The sequence below is a fragment of the Scyliorhinus torazame genome, unplaced genomic scaffold, assembly GCF_047496885.1.
Source record: "Scyliorhinus torazame isolate Kashiwa2021f unplaced genomic scaffold, sScyTor2.1 scaffold_485, whole genome shotgun sequence".
Lineage (NCBI taxonomy): Eukaryota > Metazoa > Chordata > Chondrichthyes > Carcharhiniformes > Scyliorhinidae > Scyliorhinus > Scyliorhinus torazame.
This window is the reverse complement of record NW_027308212.1, coordinates 127724-150494: the sequence shown is the minus strand read 5'-3', so window position 1 is coordinate 150494 and position 22771 is coordinate 127724. Positions and strand designations below refer to the sequence as shown.

Below are 22771 nucleotides of genomic sequence, written 5' to 3'. Positions count from 1 at the left end.
CCACGCACTCAGCCGCAAATACGTCTAAATGCGGTTCGCATCCATGAACTGATGGAAATTATCTGCCTCATTCTATTCAACCTGGTGTCCAAAACTTAAAATGGAGCGATGGCGGTACAGTGTTGAGCATAGCTGCTTACCAAACAGTTGACCGGGGATCTGTTCCCGGCCATCGCAGTAATAGTTGTATTGGATGTTTTTGCGCCACATAGAACATAGAAAAATACAGCACAGAACAGGCCCTTCGGACGACGATGTTGTGCCGAACCTTTGTCCTAGATTCATTATAGATTATCATAGCATTTACAGTGCAGAAGGAGGCCATTCGGCCCATTGAGTCTGCACCGGCTCTTGGAAAGAACACCTCCACCCAACACTAAGGGCAATTTTGGACACGAAGGGCAATTTATCGTGAGTTTCCAACTGAGGAACACTGGCCAACAGTTTTTCACTCAGAATTTATGCGCCATTATCTAATTGAGAAGGAAAAGATGTCAGAAGGTATGGATAAAGTGCGGAGCACAATGGATTAGCAGTTCACCGCCTTAACCACTCGGCCACCCCGTCCCGCAAGCTCGCACGTCTATCCGTCTTCGTTCATTTTACACCCATGAACTGATGGATTATATATGCCTCGTTCTATTCATCCCGGTGTTCAATATTGAAAATGCAGCGATAGTGGCATAGTGGTGAGCATAGCTTCCTTCTCAGCAGTTGAACAGTGATCGATTTACCGCCATCGCAGTAATAGTTGTATCGGATGTTTTTGCGTGACACCGTGAGTTTCAAACCGAGGAAGACTGGCCAACAGTTTTTCACTAAGAATCTATGCGCAATTATCTAATTGAGGGGTATAAGATGCCAAAAGGTCAGGATAAGGTAGACGTGGAGTTGATGCTTCCTCTAGTGGGGCATTCTAAAACGCGAGGTCATAATCTTAGAATAAGAGATCGCAAATTTAGAAAGATTTGAGGAAAAACTACTTCTCCCAAAGGCTTGTGATACTTGTGGAATTCGCAACCCCACAGAGCGTTGGATGAAGTGAGAGTGAGTAAATTTAAGGAGAAGTTTCAACTCCTTACCAATAAGGAGAGCGGGCAGGACGGTGGAGTTGCGGCCACGATGGGATCAGCCAAGATCACATGGAAGGTGTTAGGCTCAGGAGGCTAAATTGCCTACTTCCGCTCCGAGGTCATGTGTTCTCGGGAGGAGGTGCTCTGGCTGATATCGCAATCGACCTCTTCACCTGTAACATTGCAGATAGCAGATGAGGAACATATCAGCGATGATAGAATGGCGGGGCAGACTCGAAAGGTCTAATGGCTTAATTCTGCTCCTATATTGTATGAACTTATCTTTTGCGCGAATTCGTGAGTTTCACACTGAGGGAAAGAAACGGTTTCCAACTCAGAATTTATGGGCAATTATGGTAGAGAGTGATTTAAGTAACTTCCTCGTCGTTTTTGAATGTGGTTTCAATATGCAAGGTGTTCTACTATTCACCACCCGCCAAGCCCTTAAACAAAAGCTAAATATCACAGCATTTTTATTTTATCCTCATGAAGTTGACCACGTTACAGACGAGGATGGGATTGGAATCCACGTGCAATGGATTATTGTGCATCACCTTAACCACGTGGTCCAACTCCTTTACTTCATGGAAATTTAATATGCGATCTTTTCACAGACAAGTAGCCGAAGAACCCCTCCAGTGTACAAACAGGAGAAGGTTCATCCAGGAGAGGTGGCTGAAGAGAATTCTGGGAGAAGTGAACCCGGTAACCTCGACTGTACTGTCGGTAACCGACGAAGAACTGGTGGCATTGAGCGGTTAAACCACAAACACGCTTGCCTCCATTCGTCCCTCCTCTCGCCCAACTCGATGCAATCCGGGATGACAACTTTGAATAGACTGTCACATCAGTGATTGCAGATCCATCTTTGAAAAATGAGTCCCACTTTCGAGAAACGGTGGATGAAAAATCGACGAGGATGGGATTCGAACCCACGCGGGCAGAGCACAATAGATTAGCAGTCCATCGTCTTAACCACTCGGCCACCCCGTCCCACAAGCTCGCTTGTCTATACGTCTTAGTTCATTTTACACCCATGAACTGATGGATTATATCTGCCTCGTTCTATTCATCCTGGTGTTCAATATTGAAAATGCAGCGATAATGGTATAGTGGTGAGCATCGCTTCCTTCTCAGCAGTTGAACAGTGATCGATTTACCGCCATCGCAGTAATAGTTGTATCGGATGTTTTTGTGCGACACCGTGAGTTTCAAACTGAGGAAGACTGGCCAACAGTTTTTAACTCAGAATCTATGCGCAATTATCTAATTGAGGGGTATAAGCTGCCAAAAGGTATGGATAAGGTAGACGTGGAGTTGATGCTTCCTCTAGTGGGGCATTCTAAAACGCGCGGTCATAACCTTAGAATAAGAGATTGCAAATTTAATAAAGACTTGAGGAAAAACGACTTCTCCCAAAGGCTTGTGATTCTGTGGAACTCGCGACCCCAGAGCTGGTTGGATGCAGGGAGAGTGAGTAAATGTAAGGAGGAGTGAGAGAGATTTTTAGTGGTAAGGAGCTTAAGGGTTATTGAGATCGGGTAGGACGGTGGAGTTGAGGCCAGGACGGGTTCAGCCAAGATCACATGGAAGATGTTAGGCTCAGGAGTCTAAATTGCCTACTCACGCTCCGAGGTCATGTGTTCTCGGGAGGAGGTGCTCTGGCTGATATCGCAATCGACCTCTTCATCTGTAACATTGTAGATAGCAGATAAGGAACATATCAGCGATGATAGAATGGCAGGGCAGACTCGAAAGGTCTAATGGCTTAATTCAGCTCCTATATTTAATGAACTTACCTTTTGCGCGAATTCGTGAGTTTCGAACTGAGGGAAAGAAACGGGTTCCGACTCAGCATGTATGCGCAATTAGGGCAGAGAGTGAATTAAGTAACTTCCTCATCGTTTTTGAATGTGGTTTCAATATGCAAGGTGTTCTACTATTCACCACCCGCCAAGCCCTTCAACAATTGCTACATATCACAGCATTTTTATTTTATCCTCATAAAGTTGACCACGTTACAGACGAGGGTGCGATTGGAATCCACGTGCAATGGATTATTGTGCATCATCTTAACCACGTGTTCCAACTCCTTTACTTCATGGAAATTTAATATGCGATCTTCTCACAGATAAGTAGCCGAAGGACCCCTCCAGTGTACTAACAGTAGAAGGTTCATCCAGGAGAGGTGGCTGAAGAGAATCATGGGAGAAGTGAATACGGAAACCTGGACTGCGCAGTGGGTAACCGAAGAAGAACTGGTGGCATTGAGCGGTTAAACCCCAAACACTGGCAGATACAATCACACAGTCACAAAAAGTGACATACACTGACAGGTACTATGACACACTCACAGTTAGTGAAATATAGTGATACGCATAATCACACACTCAGAGACAGTCTCAGAAACAGATAGATGCAATCACACACTCAGACAGTAACAGATACTGACAGATACAAGCACACACTCATAGACTGTAAGCAACGCTGACAGATACAATCACACACTCACAAATAGTATCAAACATTGATAGATACAATGACAACGCACAGACAGTGACACACGCTGATCGATCCAATCACACACTCACAGTCACAGACACTGACAGATACAACCACACACTTAGAGACAGCGACAGGCACTGAAAGATACAATCACACACTCACAGACACTGAAAGATGCAATCGCACTCTTACGGACAGTCACAGACACGGAAAGATGCAATTGCACACTTACAGACAGCCACAGACACTTATAGATGGAATGGCACACTTACATACTGTAAAAGACACTGATAGATGCAATAGATCACCCACAGACATAACCAGACGCTAATAGAGGCAATTACACACTCACAGACAGTAACAGACACTAGCAGATCCAATAGTACACTGACTGATTGTAACAGGCACTGATAGATAAAATCACAGACAGTAAGAGACACTGACAGATACAGTCGCGCACACACAGTCAGTAACACACACTGGCAGATATAATCACAACTCGCAGACAGTAAGATACAGTGATCGATGCACTCACACACTCACAGACAGCAACGTAAACCGACAGATGAAAGTACATATTCGTCGGCAACAGTGCACACTGATAGATGCAATCACACACTCAGACAGTAACATACACTGACAGACACAATCAGACACTCACAAACTGTAATAGACACTTATAGATACAACACAAACTCACAGACAGTAACAGACACCGATAGCTGCAATCGCGCCGGCACAGACAGTATCAGACACTTATTGATACTGTCTCACACTCACAGATAGAACGACGCTGACAGATTCATCCACATACTCATATACCGAAACAAAGAATTGCAGGCCGTTCACACGGTAAATGACAGGCTCACGGATAGAATCAGGCACTCACAGACAGTAACAGAGGCTGGCATGCACAATCACACAATCACACACAGTAACAGACACTGACAGATACAATCACACACGCACAGAGAGAAACAGATTGGCAGCAACAGAGACTGACATATATAATCACACACAGACAGCAATAGAGACGGACAGATAGAATAATCGAATAATAATCCACTTTTTTAGTACCACATAGGTTTCCATTAACACAGCCATGAAGTTACAATGAAAAATCACTAGTCGCTGCACTGCGGCGCCTGTTTCCTCCTCTAAGGGGGAGAGCTGACTGGTGTTGATTTAACCTGAGAACCGCTGCACCTCGGGAGAGGGGTGTGTTTGAGAAGGTGGCCCTTCCTGAACCAAATACCCAAGTTAGTCGCATTGGGGTAGTATTAAGTAAATTGGTACCACTCAGTGGTCCACTCACACACTGTGACCTCATTGGCTGGGGGCCGGATAAAGTTCTGGAAAGGCAGGGGGAGGGGTATAACAATCAAATCCCGGCCCCCCGAACAGCGAAGACTCCATTCAGCAGAGCCGGTAGGAAGCAGCGTGTGAGGCCCACCCTGGCAACGAAGTCCCCGAGGAAATCGAGGCTCAGAGAATGAGAGGAACAGACACAGTTTCTAATTCAGGAGGTATGAGAAATTAAGTCAGGTAGTGAAATACTTAACTTACTCAGCATTTTGTTTGAAGAGCGTAAACTTTGGATTCAATATGGAAGGAGTTCGATTATTCCAGGCCCTCAAACATCATCTGCCACCATGTTTCTTTGAACATTTTAAACTCCATGAATTAAAAACTAAAAATCACAGCATTTTCAGTTCACCCTCATGAACTGGACCAAACAGAGACACAACATATACTTTACAGACGACGATGGGAGCTGAAACCACTTGTACAGAGCAGAATGGATTATTGAGTATCGCTTTAACCACGTGGTACAAACATTTGATCACATCATGATGAACATCGCTCAGGCGCCTTAAGGATCAGGTCATGTGGAACTCATGACAAATCTAATTTGTTATCCATAGAATCCCTCAAATTCCGAAGAGGGTCATTCGGCCCATTAAGTCTGCACCGACCCTCCGAAACAGCCTCTGTCCAGAACCCCCCAATCCCCCGCCCGCCCTATTCCCCTAACACCACGCATTGCCCATGGCCTATCCACCTAGCCTGCATAGCTTTAAAATGAGGTACGAATCCGCAGCACCCGGAAGATCCTCCTTCCGCAGAGACGGGGAGAATGTGGAAACTCCACACGGATAGCCACGCAAGGCCGGAATCCAACTATTACGAAACGCCAACTGGCAGGCAGAATTGCTGTAACTCCACATGATTTGGACAACTTGAGTGAGTGGGCAAATGAATGGCAGATGCAGTACAATTTGGATGAATGTTAGGTTCGCAACTTTGGTAGGAAAAAGAAGAAGGTAGATTATTATGTGGATGGCAATAAATTAGGAAATGTGAATGTGCCACGAGACCTGGGTGTCCCTGTGCACCAGTCGCTGAAGATAAACGTGCAGGTGCAGCAGGCGGCAAAGAAGGCAAGTGGTACGTTGGCTTTCATCGCGAGAGCATTTCAGTGCAGGAGCAAGGATGTCTTGTTGCAATTATATAAGATGTGGAGATGCCTGCGTTGCACTGCGGTGAGCACAGCAAAATGTCTTACAAGACCAGGTTAAAGTCCAACAGGTTTGTTTCAAATCACTAGCTTTCGGAGCATTGCTCCTTCCTCAGGTGAATGAAGAGTTGGGTTCCAGTAACATATATATCGACAAAGTCAAAGATGCAAAACGATACTTAGAATGCATGCACTTGCAGGGGTGACCCCAGATTTAAGAGGGGTGTGAATTGCCCAAACCAGGATAGTTGGTAGGATTTTGCAAGCCCAGGCCAGATTAGATTACATAGAACATACAGTGCAGAAGGAGGCCATTCGGCCCATCGAGTCTGCACCGACCCATATTAATCCCTCACTTCCACCTTATCCCCGCAACCCAATAACCCCTCCCAACCCTTATGGACACTACGGGTAATTTAGCATGGCCAATCCACCTAACCTGCACGTCTTTGGACTGTGGGAGGAAACCGGAGCACCCGGAGGAAACCCACGCGGACACGGGGAGAACGTGCAAACTCCGCACAGACAGTGACCCAGCGGGGAATCGAACCTGGGACCCTGGCGCATTGAAGCCACAGTGCTAATCACTTGTGCTACCGTGCTGCCCAGATGGTGGGTGGGTGTGAATGTAATGCGACAAGGATCAAAGGTCCCGGTTGAGGCCGTAGCAATGAGTGTGGAACTTGGCTACAAGTTTCTGCTCGGCCATTCTGCGTTGTCGCGCAACCTGAATGCTGCCTTGGAGAACGCTTACCCAAAGATCAGAGCCTGAATGCCCTTGACAGCTGAAGTGTTCCCCGACTGGAAGGGAACATTCCTGCCTGACGATTGTCGCGCCATGTCCGATCATCCGTTGTCCAAGCATCTACATGGTCTCGCCAATATACCACGCTTCGGGACAAACTTTCCTGCAGCGTATGAGGTAGACAACATTGGTCAACTCGAACGAGTATGTACCGCGTACCTGGTGGGTGGTGTTCTCATGTTTAATGGTGGTACCCATGTCGATGATCTGGCACATCTTGAGGAGATTGGCATGTCAGAGTAGTGTGGTGGCGTGGTCGTTGTTCTGAAGACTGGGTAGTTTGCTGCAAACAATGGTTTGTTTGTGGTTGCGCGGTTGTTTGAAGGCAAGTTGTGAAGGTGTGGGGATGTCCTTGGCAAGATGTTCGTCTTCATCGATGACGTGTTGTAGGCTGGAAAGAAGATTTCGTAGTTTATCCGCTCCAGGGAAGTACTGGACGACGAACGGTACTCTGTCGGTTGTGTCCAGTTTTTGTCATCTGAGGAGGTCCGTGCGGTCTTTTGCTGTGGTGCGTTGGAACTGTTGATCGATGAGTCGAACGCCATATTCCGTTCGTACGAAGGCATCTTTCAGCGTCTCAACTCTCATTTTCTGCTTCACTCCATTGTTCTGGAGTGATGTTCCTCGGATGTCGGAAGAACCATCACCACGTGATATAGAAGGATCACATTTGAATTCAGAGCAGAAAACTGTGTGTGAATCACATTCTGTACACGAATCCTATTATTTATTTGTGATAAAGAAGTAGGTTTAGTGAAATTAAAGTCACAATAAATGGATTGAAGGGTGGGTTGTTCATGGACAGATTGCAGAATTTGACGAATATTTATTGTCAGAGATCTCAGAACAATTGATATTTGACGCGATTAAGGAGATTAACATTGAACGAAGCATGTCCTTATCTATAATTTACCATTATCTAATTTTGTGAAATTTGCTCTTACAGATGGCATTCAAAGTCCTGAAGTCATCAGGATTCGAAACTGCGGAGAGAAATCCCGATGGATTATGAATCCATCGCCTTAACCACTAGGCCAGGGTTGCGTCCCCTGACGTATGCAAACCACACACACTGCTGGTGAAACCACATGTCAAAAATGTACTGCCGCATTTTGAATTCCGGTGCTGCATCTTAATGTATTTCGGCATTCTGATGGTTATGTCGATCTGTACTCTGCATTTAGAGTGAATCGTATTTAATCGGGGTGGGTTTTAATCAGCCTTTGTAGCCATCTGGGATGGCCACTTACCACGAGGGACAGAGAAACTCGCAAAGCCTAAAACGGACAAGGCAAGACTCAGCCAGGCTCAGAGCCTGAGATGTATATTTGCAAGCAAGAAGTCCAGACGGTATCGAAACTCCGACCAATTAGCGTTTTGATGGGGCCGATTAGCATTTGATGGCCCATTTTCACGTAAACAAAGGACTGATACTCCAGATACCGTACAGTCCCAGACATTTGGGCGCCACTCCCTGTTCAGGGGAACCTAAAGCAATTCCGCTTGGCACACGTACAGCCATCCAGGTCCCCGCCCACCTATTGGTTAGGAATCGAACAGAGTGATCAGGGATCACCTAATTAGTGGGGTCCAAACTGAAGGACCGCCCAAAAGAGCGCGAAAACCCCCAAGTATAAGAAGAAGAGTTCGCCATGTGTTCGACCTCTTTTGGACCTGGCGCCCTGGCAACGACCATCTCCAATCGCAGCAACACCAGAAGCAAGTCCAAGTTCAACGCTCGCTACCAGACGGATGAGCCTAGCTGAGCAGCACTTACTTCTCCAGACTCGATGGATCCAGAATCGGACAGCGGCCACTGTTCCTCTGGCCAAAGCCGGGTGCCTGAAGTTAAGTACATGTTGTCTTAGTCGATAGGTGTAGTTAACTAGTAGTGTTTACATTGCATGACTAATTGTGTGTAAATAAAGTATCCTTGACCTTGATCTAACTGACTGGTGTTTGGCTCTTTGATCAATAGCCGGTTGAACCTTGTGGTGGTATAATTTGATACCTGGCGACTCTGAGCATTAGAACATAGATACCAAAAGAAAGGAGGGCAAACTCACTGATTGCCATGATTGGAACAGAGCCACAGAAAAAGACAGGGGAATAAAAGGCAACAGTCATTGGCGACACGTGACGGGAATTGACCCAAACGTGACCGTGTCACTCCGAGAGAACCCACAAAAGTGTTTGAATTTGAAATCCAAATTTTCAAAGTAAAAGAAACCACAAGCGAAACCAATATCGATCAAACCTCCAAAATTCAGGAGTGTGTAATCTGCATGCGTATTAACTAAGTGATATAAGGTAAACTCGATAGGGTTTGTTGCGTGAAACTCTCGGGAGTTGCGTAAACCGGAAAATAGCTTGAGCCTTACCCGTATTGGCACCACCGCTTTATTCCCCCTTGTTCCAAATTTCCGGTAGAGACAGAAGTAATTGTTGGGATTGCCATGAAAGCAATGGAATGCGCTATGCATCCACAGGCACCCGAGGGTGCAGCGAGCAACAGATCAGAACAGTGTCCCGTATGGAAAGAAGAGCTTAGGAGATACCTAAAGGGGAAAGGATGGCCCCTATTGTCGGAATTTTGCGCAAATGAGGAAAGTGTTCCTGACAGCATGGGACAGACTTGGTGGGACAGCCTGACAGAGATCCACAAGAAAAGTTTAAGTAAGGTTCGTAAGCCGATGGCAATCGTGTCCTGTCTGGCAATTGCGTGTCATGGAGGAGGTCATGAGGGCACTCCGTAAGCAGCTTGAGAAGAAGGAGAGATGTAGAGAGGGAGATATTAGTGCAACCGAGAGATTAAATGTGCAGCTGCGGTACCAGCTAGCGGCGAAGCACAAGGAGATGGATGATGTCAAGAAGACACACCAATCCTGTCTCGCCCACCGTAGCAGCTTCCAAATTCACTATGATAAGTCCTACCAGGACACGCAACGTGATGTGATAGTAAGAGAAGAAACAGCGAACCAGTTAGAACAATTGAGGAAACAGTGCTGTGATTTGTAGGCAGCCCTCCGAGCACTCCACAGTTCCACCACGGGACAGAGGCAGAGTTTGGTGGGTCATGCCAAGTGCAGGCAGCAAATTGCAAAATTGCAATCCCTGCTATCTGTTCAAAATGGGTTCAGAGACACCTTTGGCCCACAGCTAGATGAGGAAGACGGCCCTGATTGGCAGGAACTCAGTGAAACGGCCCAACGGTACATGAGTGAGATCGAAAATCAAAATAGAGCTCCCCCCCTCCCGCCCCCCAGGCTCCGGAAAGAAAAGCACCCGCACCACCGACTGCACAGGCAGCACCCAACACAATGAACCCCATCACCATGCAGCGCAGGGTCACCACGGAAGACCAACCCGATTTTCTTTATACAACCCCATTAACCATCACCCAGTTAAAAGATGCCGACGATAAGATTGAGACTTTCCACCGCACATCAGACATACACCACCTTTTCGAGCTGGTGAAGCAACAGACACTCATGTACAGTTTAGATGAGAAGGAGGAGGTAACGCTCATAGTTATGTGCCTCGACCCGTCAGTTAGTTCAGCCCTTCCCAACTCACAAACGGTAGGAGGTGGTAGCCTCCAAGGCATGAAAACAGACATTTTAGACGCCATTGACTATAATAGAGGAGATGCGTAGAAGGACTCAACCGGCGCAGACAGAAAAAGGGAGAGCATACAACAGCTTTTGCTGAACACCTTTGGATTCACTTTACTGCTGTATTTGGTGAGTTAGCCCGCGCCCGTTTATCAGCAGACGATACGGTCAAATGTACCCATACACTAGTATCCCATGCCACAGAAGCAGGGCAGAAGATGTGCCAGTTACGACTCCTCAGACCCGGCACACAATGAAGTGTGGGGTCGGAAACGCTTATCAAGAGCTTGGGAACAATCTGTACAGAGAACGACAGAGCAGGAGAGAGTGGGCGCCACAATGAACCCAGTAAGGGCACACCAAGACCCCGCATGGGTAAATTAAGGTAGAAGAAGTGCGCAGCATGCTAAAGCATAGGAATGTTATAATTGTGGACACGAAGGACATTATGCCCGAGAATGCAATACCGCCCGAAGCAGCAAAGGAATAAGCACCCCCCCCCCCCCCCCCGCCCAGAAACAATGCCAGACCCATCCACAGTGTTAGCACCCGACCAGATAATTTGGCCATGAATGGCACCGATTGACGGTCTTCGCGCTCCGCAACCTGGGTCCGTGATACACTTTAGGATAACTCCGGAAGACCGGTAGTTGCATGCACCGTCTGGGGACGCCCCGTAGAGTTCCTTTGGGATACAGGAGGGTCCTGAACCACAGTAAACTCCTCCACCATGTACCAAAGAGAGATATGGCCCACTACGGACACCATTACCCTTCATCGCTTTACAGGTCAACTCCAGCACGGACACATCACAGCCCCTGTGGATGTACAGATTGGCAATATTAAAACAAAACACTTGGTCATTTTTGTAGATTTACCCCAGGCAGCAGAACACATCCTAGGCATAGATTTCATGAGTGCACCAACCTTTCATTGGACCCAGTCAACAGATGTATATGGGAAATGGCTAGAGCAGCGCCCGCCAGGCTCACAGTAGTAGATTATGCCCATTGACTCAGCTCATTAGGAGAGTACTGGTTTGATGCACAAACCATTACCACAGGCAAAGCGGTTAGAGAGGTCTTGAAGAGACATAAAGCAGCGTTTGCCCAGCACAAGCACGACTGCGGCAAATTCCCAAGAGTGGTTAACATTACAGGTCCCAATCCTAAGTCCCAGAAACAGTATGGCTTCCCCCAGCAAGCCGAGGGAGAGTTAGTCAAGGTAATTGCTTATTAAAGCTTATTAAATCAAGGAGTGATTCGACCAGCAGCATCGACGAACAATGCCCCGATTTGGCCAGTAAGAAAACCAGACGGTTCATGGCGACTGACCATCGACTACAGGGAATTGAACAAAGTGACTCCCCTAGCAGCCCCCACTGTTGCCACGAGCTCCGAGACCATGTTAAAACAGGGACTCCAGTCGAAAGTTTTCACGGTATTGGACATTAGCAATGGTTTTTGGTCCATACCACTGGACAAAGGTTGCCAGTATAAATTTGCGTTCACGTTCCAGGGACAGCAGTACACGTGGACGTGCCTTCCACATCTTCTCCTCCATTTTTCACAGACAATTGGCGAATGGCTTATCTAAATTTTCCCGCCCTGAATGCCTTGTTCAGTATGTGGATGACTTGCTCCGACAGACGGACACCAAGGAAACGCACATCTTGCTTCTTTCAGAATTATTAGGACTACTCACAACAATTGAAAGCAAAATTAACCCCATGAAAGCCCAAATCCTCCATGGAAATTTCACAAATGTAGGTACGGTCATCACGCATGGGAAGAGTAAAATAGAATACAAACGCATAGACTCCATTCGAAATTTGCCTTTGCCCCAGAACGTTACAGCACTCCGTTCATTTTTAGGAGTGGTTGGATCTTGTAGAAACCCCATAGACGGATTCGCCGCAAAAGCAGCCCCACTTTCCGAGCTCAGAAAGAAACAGGCCCCATGGAAATGGCTTCCACAGCACACGGATGCCATGAATGTTTTAAATCGCGCCCTGAGCACAATCCCCGCCTTGCAAGCCCCAGATCCACACTCCCCATATGCAATAGAGGTAGCGACCACCGACCGAACCCTTTCGGTCGTACTCCTGCAGGAAAGGCACGATCGTTTCGGACCCATATCCTATGCCTCGCGTGTTTTAGATGCAGTCGAGCAGGGATTTTCAGCCTGCGAAAGCTGTTAGCCGTTTTCTGGGCAGTACAGTGCTTCTCGTACATAACCGGACTCAACCCAGTAACCATTTTGACCGAGCATACCCCGACACAGCTTTTACTGGACGCAGACTAAAAGACGGCACAGTAAGCGACATTCAAACAGCACGATGGACCCTACTCGTACAAGGAAGCGACATTACGGTAAAACGGACAAAAACGCACATGTTTCTGGCCGACCATTTGCACGATGCAGGAACCCCACATGAGTGCGAGATCATAGCCCCCAAGCACAGTACAGGCCCCTTTGTTCCCAAGTCGGTACCAAAAAAGACAGGCATCCGACGATAGACGAACACAGACAAAGCATTGAGAATCTATGTAGATGGCTCCTCCACAGTCCTTGGTGGAAAAAGGATCACAGGATGTGGTATTTATGTCGAGGATGCGCAGGGGCGCGCTTCAGAAGAAATTGCTTTAAAGTTGCCTGGACACTTAGGTTCGCAGGCAGCCGAGTTAGCAGCCATCGCTTACATTGTCCAGCACCCCGATTCGTTCCCGACCCCAGCAGACATATATTCAGGCAGTTTGCATGTCTGCAACAGCCTAACAGAATTCCTATCCCTGTGGGAGTCTAAAGGATTAATTTCCGACGACGGAAAACCTCTACCCTCAGCCCCATTGATCAAATATATCCTTCAGAATGCGAGAGGCAGAAAATATGGTGCGGTAAAAGTAAGAAGTCACCATCGTTCCTCCCCACCCGACAACATGAAAGCTGATGCCCAAGCGAAGGCAGGCTCACGACATGGCCACTTTTGGCAACCCCCCGAGAGTGCCCCAGTACACGCAGTTCAGGTCTCACAGACCAACATCCAAGACTTAACCCAGGCCCAGAAGGAAGACGAGACATTGAAGGGAATTTTAAAAGGAAACTTCTCAGCTCCCTGCGAAAATGTTAGGAATTCTTTAACGATCCATGATGGAATCGTTTTAAAAGATGGCATTTATGTAGTCCCCACCCAGGACAGGAACCAAATATTTTGTTATTTCCATGACGGATATGGACACCAAGGAATTGAATCCACCCTTGCCCACCTCTGACCTCTCTGCTGGTGGCCTGATTTGAAAACCGACGTATCCCATTAGGTTGAAAATTGCTTGATTTGTGCACAGAACAGCCCGGATAGATATGCGAAAAAAGCCCAGCTACGACACACCCGCCCTGTGAATTGCCCGTGGACAAACCTGCAGCTAGATTATATTGGTTCCCTCCACCCCCCCCCCCCACCCCCACCCCCCCCACCCCCCCCACCCTGCAGAAATGGATACAAATATGTGTTGGTTGTAAGCGATACATTTACGAAATGTGTCGAAACTTTCCCCTCAAGAACAAAGACAGCCAAGCCCACGGCAAAGATCCTAACCGAGCAAATTGTCACCAGATGGGGACTCCCCTGTAGTACTGTGTCGGACCAAGGTTCGTACTTTACAGGCAGGGTTATGAAAAACGCTATGCCCATTTTTGGTATAATGCATAAGTTCCACATTGCCCATCACCCGCAGTCCAGCGGCATTGTGGAACACACGAATCGAACACTAAAGGCAACACTTAAGAAAACGGTGCAGCAGCACAACACGACATGGCACACAGTTCTCCCATTCGCACTGATGTTTGTTAGGAACACAGTGACAAGTTCAACAGGATATACCCTGAGAAAATCGCACGTCCACATATACTCTCATAACCGGACGACCCATGAAGTGTACCGAGTATTTATTTGGACTTGATTTGGCCAGCCCCGCAGTCCCCACCCTGACCCATGAGAAAGCAGTCCAGCACATGGTAGAAAATAATAAAGCAGCACAAGTCGCTGCAGCTGTTCAACTAGGAGCAAAATGAAAGCAGAGTAAAGCCTGCTTTGATAAGACGGTACACCCGACAGAGTATACAGTCGGACAGCAAGTAATGGTCACCTTATACAACCACAGCTCATTCCTCTCCCCTAAATTTGCAAGTCCCTATTCAACCTCGGAGAAAGTAAGCCCCACAGTTTATGAAATCACGTATCCGAACGGAAAATCAGGATGGTTCCATGCAAATCAGCTTAAGGTTTATGGAACCCAGTGCAGCCACTCGCACCACCTCTCGTCGGCGATGGCAGACAATGAAGACCCGCCCACTGACAACCCAATCCCCCCTTCCCCCAGCAGCAGCAGCACGTCCACACACACAACCTTGACCCGGCGCCTAGAATCAAATTTCACCCTGACGCTTGATTCTGCTGACAGCGACAGCACAACTGAAGCCCATGAGAAAACCGAACAATGGACACACATGCCAGACCCCAGTCTTTGCAGCCCCAGAGACACCGATCAGGATACATTGAGCCCCTTCGTGACGATTTATTTGCCCACACCGGAAACTGACCCACCACCCGCCGATAGGGACAACCCCCTTACCCAGACCGCCATATGGAACATGAAACACTGGCAAAGCGATCATTCCTGTCGTCTGACACGGAATGATGAAATGGACCCCACATCGGCAAACGCGGTGTTAGCACGGAAACTCTACACGCAAGTTTGGCACCTGGGAGATGCTGATGACTCCATGTCTGACTCCCACCATGGTAACCCCTTTGAAACCCTTTTCAGAATGGAACCTTGAGGTGTCCAGATGATGAGAGACAGGAACCGATTGAGATTTACGGTGTCCTATACTCTGATGGAACCCGCCCGCTTTTGTTCTTTACTTTGTTTTTAAATGTTGTATATTCTCTCTTGTACGATTTTGTGTCAGCCTCACGAATACTTTCCTGATACAGTAATAACTACTCTTCTGACGCCACATGGCAGTTAAGAAAACAAATTTCCAAATTCGTACCGCTCTTGGAAGGTCACTCAGGCAGTAGAGTAACGGCATTTATCGCCGCCCTGCCTGAGGACCCCTTATACATTTGGTCAGCCAAGCTCGGGGAGTGGTGTAAAGGCACTGGTCACCACCCTACCCGGGGATTCCACCCATTCTTGCCCTGCCGCGGATCATACGCACTCCATTCGGAGAATTATTTTCGAATCTCTTCGCTGTTCTTTTTCATTCCTGTGGTTTAAAGAATGCATTTTGCCACAACTTTGCCCCTTTCAGGCAATCCTTCGGTTGTTATCCCCCACCTACTATTTACATGTCAGAATCACTTCGTTGGAAAAACGAGTTTGCAGAGGACGGAGAAATTGTCCGTCCACTCAGCCCATCAAACATCAGCTGCGAGACTGCTCGCACTGTGACAGAATTTGTTTTTCGGATGTCTTGTCTCCGCAAATGGTTGGTATACAAATAAAATGAGGGAGTCACATATGGTGACGATTCTAACGGGAAATTGACGTTAAGGAGAAACAGACAGACAAACGAGATGTTAAGCAACAAGATAATAACAGACATTTTGCTTGCTCCCCGAAGAAGATACGAAGATACCTACAGTCGGAGAAAAGCCTGAACAAGATGAAGACGACCCTGATGATCTGCATCATGACCGTAGCTGGAACAATACAGTTGCGCGAGTTACCTACCTCTACCTCCCTCACCACAGAGGCCCCGAACACGACTACCCAACACAACAACCCCAGCCTGGACACGACATCACACATAGACCCAGCCACCGATACCCCCACATGGTGTGAGAATCTGATTAAATGGTACTCCCTGTCAAAAACAGTAGAAGCCTTACTAGTGAGGCAGTGGGGAAGGGAACACTGACAAGGAGAGTATTTGCAGGCACGGAGATGGGTTGAAGTGTGTATACTTCAACGCAAGAAGCATCAGGAATAAGGTGGGTGAACTTAAGGCATGGATCGGTACTTGGGACTACGATGTGGTGGCCATCACGGAAACTTGGATAGAAGAGGGGCAGAAATGGTTGTTGGAGGTCCCTGGTTATAGATGTTTCAATAAGATTAGGGAGGGTGGTAAAAGAGGTAGGGGGTGGCATTATTAATTAGAGATAGTATAACAGCTGCAGAAAGGCAGTTCGAGGAGTATCACCCTATTGAGGTAGTATGGGTTGAAGTCAGAAATAGGAAAGGAGCAGTCACCTTGTTATGAGTTTTCTATAGGCCCCCCAATAGTAGCAGAGATGTGGAGGAACAGATTGGGAAACAGATTTTGGAAAGGTGCAGAAGTCATAGGGTAGTAGTCATGGGCGACTTTAACTTCCCAAATATTGAGTGGAAACTCTTTAGATCAAATAGTTTGGATGGGGTGGTGTTTGTGCAGTGTGTCCAGGAAGCTTTTCTAACACAGTATGTAGATTGTCCGACCAGAGGAGGGGCAATATTGGATTTAGTACTGGGTAATGAGCCAGGGCAAGTGATAGGTTTGTTAGTGGGGGAGCATTTTGGAGATAGTGACCACAATTCTGTGACTTTCACTTTAGTAATGGAGAGGGATAGGTACGTGCAACAGGGCAAGGTTTACAATTGGGGGAAGGGTAAATACGATGTTGTCAGACAAGAATTGAAGTGCATAAGTTGGGAACATAGGCTGGCAGGGAAGGACACAAGTGAAATGTGGAACTTGTTCAAGGAACAGGTGCTACGTGTCCTTGATATGCATGTCCCTGTCAGGCAGGGAAGAGATGGTCGAGTGAGGGAACCATGGTTGACAAGAGAGGTTGAATGTCTTGTTAAGAGAAAAAAGGTGACTTATGTAAGGCTGAAGAAACAAGGTTCAGACAGGGCATTGGAGGGATACAAGATAGCCAGGAGGGAACTGAAGAAAGGGATTAGGAGAGCTAAGAGAGGGCATGAACAATCTTTGGCGGGTAGGATCAAGGAAAACCCCAAGGCCTTTTACACATATGTGAGAAATATGAGAATGACTAGAGCGAGGGTAGGTCCGATCAAGGATAGTAGCGGGAGATTGTGTATTGAGTCTGAAGAGATAGGAGAGGTCTTGAATGAGTACTTTTCTTTTGTATTTACAAATGAGAGGGGCGATATTGTTGGAGAGGACAGTGTGAAACAGATTGGTAAGCTCGAGGAAATACTTGTTAGGAAGGAAGATGTGTTGGGCATTTTGAAAAACCTGAGGATAGACAAGTCCCCCGGGCCTGACGGGATATATCCAAGGATTCTATGGGAAGCAAGTGATGAAATTGCAGAGCCGTTGGCATTTATCTTTTCGTCCTCACTGTCAACAGGGGTGGTACCAGGGGATTGGAGAGTGGCGAATGTCGTGCCCCTGTTCAAAAAAGGAACTAGGGATAACCCTGGGAATTACAGGCCAGTTAGTCTTACTTCGGTGGTAGGCAAAGTAATGGAAAGGGTACTGAAGGATAGGATTTCTGAGCATCTGGAAAGACACTGCTTGATTCGGGATAGTCAGCACGGATTTGTGAGGGGTAGGTCTTGCCTTACAAATCTTATTGAATTCTTTGAGGAGGTGACCAAGCATGTGGATGAAGGTAAAGCAGTGGATGTAGTGTACATGGATTTTAGTAAGGCATTTGATAAAGTTCCCCATGGTAGGCTTCTGCACAAAGTAAGGAGGCATGGGATAGTGGAAAATTTGGCCAGTTGGATAACGAACTGGCTAACCGATAGAAGTCAGAGAGTGGTGGTGGGTGGCAAATATTCAGCCTGGATCCCCGTTACCAGTGGTGTACCGCAGGGATCAGTTCTGGGTCCTCTGCTGTTTGTGATTTTCATTAATGACTTGGAAGAGGGAGTTGAAGGGTGGGTCAGTAAATTTGCAGACGATACGAAGATTGGTGGAGTCGTGGATAGTAAGGAGGGCTGTTGCCGGCTGCAAAGAGACATAGATAGGATGCAGAGCTGGGCTGAGAAGTGGCAGATGGAGTTTAACCCTGAAAAGTGTGAGGTTGTCCATTTTGGAAGGACAAATATGAATGCGGAATACAGGGTTAACGGTAGAGTTCTTGGCATTGTGGAGGAGCAGAGAGACCTTGGGGTCTATGTTCATACATCTTTGAAAGTTGCCACTCAAGTGGATAGAGCTGTGAAGAAGGCCTATGGTGTGCTCGCGTTCATTAACAGAGGGATTGAATTTAAGAGCCGTGAGGTGATGATGCAGCTGTACAAAACTTTGGTAAGGCCACATTTGGAGTACTGTGTACAGTTCTGGTCGCCTCATTTTAGGAAGGATGTGGAAGCTCTGGAAAAGGTGCAAAGAAGATTTACCAGGATGTTGCCTGGAATGGAGAGTAGGTCTTACGAGGAAAGGTTGAGGGTGCTAGGCCTATTCTCATTAGAGCGGAGAAGGATGAGGGGCGACTTGATAGAGGTTTATAAGATGATCAGGGGAATAGATAGAGTAGACAGTCAGAGACTTTTTCCCCAGGTGGAACACACCATTACAAGGGGACATAAATTTAAGGTGAAAGGTGGAAGATATAGGAGGGATATCAGAGGCAGGTTCTTTACCCAGAGAGTAGTGGGGGCATGGAATGCACTGCCTGTGGAAGTAGTTGAGTCGGAAACATTAGGGACCTTCAAGCAGCTGTTGGATAGGTACATGGATTACGGGAAAATGATATAGTGTAGATTTATTTGTTCTTAAGGGCAGCACGGTAGCATTGTGGATAGCACAATTGCTTCACAGATCCATGGTCCCAGGTTCGATTCCGGCTTGGGTCATTGTCTGTGCGGAGTCTGCACGTCCTCCCCGTGTCTGCGTGGGTTTCCTCCGGGTGCTCCGGTTTCCTCCCACAGTCCAAAGATGTGCGGGTTAGGTGAATTGGCCAATGATAAATTGCCCTTAATGTCCAAATTGCCCTTGGTGTTGGGTGGAGGTGTTAAGTTTGGGTAGGGTGCTCTTTCCAAGAGCTGGTGCAGACTCAAAGGGCCGAATGGCCTCCTTCTGCACTGTAAATTCAATGACAATCTATGATTAATCTAGGACAAAGGTTCGGCACAACATCGTGGGCCGAAGGGCCTGTTCTGTGCTGTATTTTCTATGTTCTATGTTCTATGTAGTGATAGCCATATTCTGCAGAGTCACCCAGACAATCAGATTGCGGAAATGGAGAAGGAGAGCCTCCCGCCCTCCAGTATACACCTTTAGAGTCCCTATCCTCGGACTCCAGCAAACCCCACACTCTTTCTGAACTTTTTTATTTCATAAATTCCGCAGTTGTTGCTCCTTTAATAAAGTTAATTTTCTGTATATGAATGTTAGTGATATGAAGAAATGTGATACTGCTATTGGATATTTGTGCTGCAAGATAAGTTCTTTGATTGTTAAGTAGCAGCATGAGGGTAGTTTACTGAGACACAGTTAGAGGTTCTCCTTTTATATTATTTATAAGGAGAATGGAATATAGGATTGAATGTTAAAAGGCCCCTTAGGAATATTTAGGTACGTGTTGTATCAGGGAGATTTAGGTAAATGCTTTCGACCCGTGGCACAGAGTAGGGTAGAATCTGTCCTTGATTGAGGGTACCCGGCATTTCAGAGAACAGGAGATGACCCAGTATTGTGATCCTTCACGCTTCGCTATGAGGATCAAGAGGACGGAGTGTAGCCATCTGGGATGGCCACTTACAACTAGGGACAGAGAAACTCGCAAAGCCTAGCGGGTAAAACGGACAAGGCAAGGCTCAGGCAGGCTCAGAGCCTGAGATGTATATTTGCAAGCAAGAAATCCAGACGTTTTCGAAACTCCGACCAATTAGCATTTTGATGCGGCCGATTAGCATTTGATGGCCCATCTTCTCCAAAACAAAGGACTGGTACTCGAGCAACCGGTACAGTCCCAGACATTTCAGCGCCACTCCCTGTTCAGGGGAAGCGTAAGCAACCGTGTCAGTGACCGTTTGGAACACGGCCAGCCATCCAGGTCCCCGCCAATTTATTGGTTAGTAATCGAACAGAGTGATCAGGGATCACCCAATTAGTGGGGTCCAAACTAAAGGACCGCCAAAAGAACACGAAGCCCCCCAAGTATAAGTATAAGAGTTTGTCAGATATTCGTCCTCTCTTGGACCTGGCGCCCCGGCCACGACCATTTCCAAGTGCAGCAACACCAGAAGTAAGTGCAAGTTCAACGCTCGCTACCAGACGGATGAGCCGAGCTGAGCAGCACTTATATCTCCAGACTCGAGTGTTCCAGAATCGGACAGCAGCCACTGTCCCTCTGACCTAAGCCGGGTGCCTGAAGTTCAGTACAGGTTGTCTTAGTCGATAGGTGTAGTTAACTAGCAGTGTTTATGTTGCATGACTAATTGTGTGTAAATAAAGTACCCTTGACCTTGAACTAACTAACTGGTGTTTGGCTCTTTGATCAATAGCCGGTTGAACCTTGTGGTGGTATCATTTGATACCTGGCGACTCTGAGCATTAGAACATAGATATCAAAAGAAAGGTGGGCAAACTTATTGATTGCCATAATTGGAACAGAGTCACAGAAAAGACAGGAAAAGAAAAGGCAACATCTTTCCTTCAGTTTTCAATCAGGTCAAAACACATTGATACACAAAGCAGCTCAACACAAACAGATTGAGAGATAACAGAAATAAATACACAATTATTCTATTATTCAACGCACTATCATGCTCCTACACATAAAATTCAAATGCAAACGTCGCAATAGTAATCATAAATATTGTTTTATTTAGAGCTTGATATTATCCAATACCTGCAACAGCTACGTTGAAGATGCCATCGGAGTGCGTTCTTCAGCGGGAGGAACTCGAAGATTTAATATTCTTCTGTCATTTGTCGCATCCATTCTGCAGTTTAGATTTGCGGAGATATGAAAAAGGAATATGTGAATTCCTCGGCTAGAACGAAATAAACTGATATGTGCCAGTAGAATACAGGCTGGAAATGCAATGAATAGTAGACACAGAGGCAGTCAGTAAAGATGTGCGGGGTTACACAACAGCCTTACATTGCAGGACCAGTGGGAAATTGGTGTACTTTGCAGATGGTGAGAAACGATAGACCTTGGAGGAGCAAAGGGATTGGAGACCCTTGTTTCGGAGTCATTCACCGTCAGTGGAAATATCCGATTACTAGTTTCTCGTTCTCAACTTCCAGGCTGTCATATCAGAGGCGACATTAATTCCTCCAGTCCATTGTCTGGGCAAATCTCTCCAATGAGCTGCTGTAATTAATTGAAACATCGATTCCCTAGCGGGCAGAGTGGGGCTATTCGGTCCATTAAGTCTGCACCGACCCTCCGAACGCGCATCATACCGTTCCCGTACCAGCATCCCCGAACATGCGCCGGAATGTGGCGACTAGGGGTTTTTCACAGTAACTCAATTTGAAGCCTACTTGTGACAATCAGCGATTTTCATATTTCATATTTCATTTCATACCCTGTCCATGCCCTGCCCATAACTCCACCTAATGTCTGGAAAGTAAAGGCCTAGTAAACATGGCCCATTCCAACTAAGCTGCAGATGGTTGAAGTGTGGAAGGTAGCCGGTGCAGTACCAAGGTCCCACTGCCTGCTCGCACCTCGTTCTATTCATCCATTAGCCTTTGATTTGAACAATAAAATGATACCCAGACATTTTGCTCAATTGTCGGTGAGACCAGCGGCCATTAAGAACGGCAGAGAAGTCTTGCCGTTCGACACATTTTCACGAAAGTTCCTTTGACATTTTTGTGTTTTACACCACCTCACAGCTTTCCATGTAAGGCATAACTTATGACAACGAAACTTGCGTGAATTTGTAAATTGCATGAGGAAAGGAAGACACGTTGTCATCAGGATTCGAACCTCCGCGGGGAAAGCCCAATGGATTTCTAGTCCATCGCCTGAACCGGCATAGTGGGGAGCACCGCGGTGTTCCGGGTGGTTAACCAGCGTTCGATTACCGGCTATAGTTGCCCGATTTATTTAGAAATTTATGCGAGCTGGTCAATTTCAAAATAAGAGAACAAAAAGATCTAACAAATGACAGGCAAAAATAAATTTGAAGCTTTGTTATCATCGATTTTCACAATTCTGGTGCGCGGTTGGACAACATCGGAAATTCCCATGTGGGGATGGGCGATTACTGCAAGTGTGGCTCTATGGCGCAACGGATAGCGCGTTGGACTTCTGGTTGCTGTCGTG

General features: G+C 46.8%; 1 non-coding gene across 1 annotated transcript; it reads right to left on the bottom strand.

The window, feature by feature from the left end:
* Window positions 1-1984: 1984 nt before the first annotated feature.
* trnas-gcu (transfer RNA serine (anticodon GCU)) lies at window positions 1985-2066 on the bottom strand. Its single transcript has one exon. It is a non-coding gene; the product is annotated as a tRNA-Ser (tRNA).
* Between the last annotated feature and the right edge of the window lie 20705 nt (window positions 2067-22771).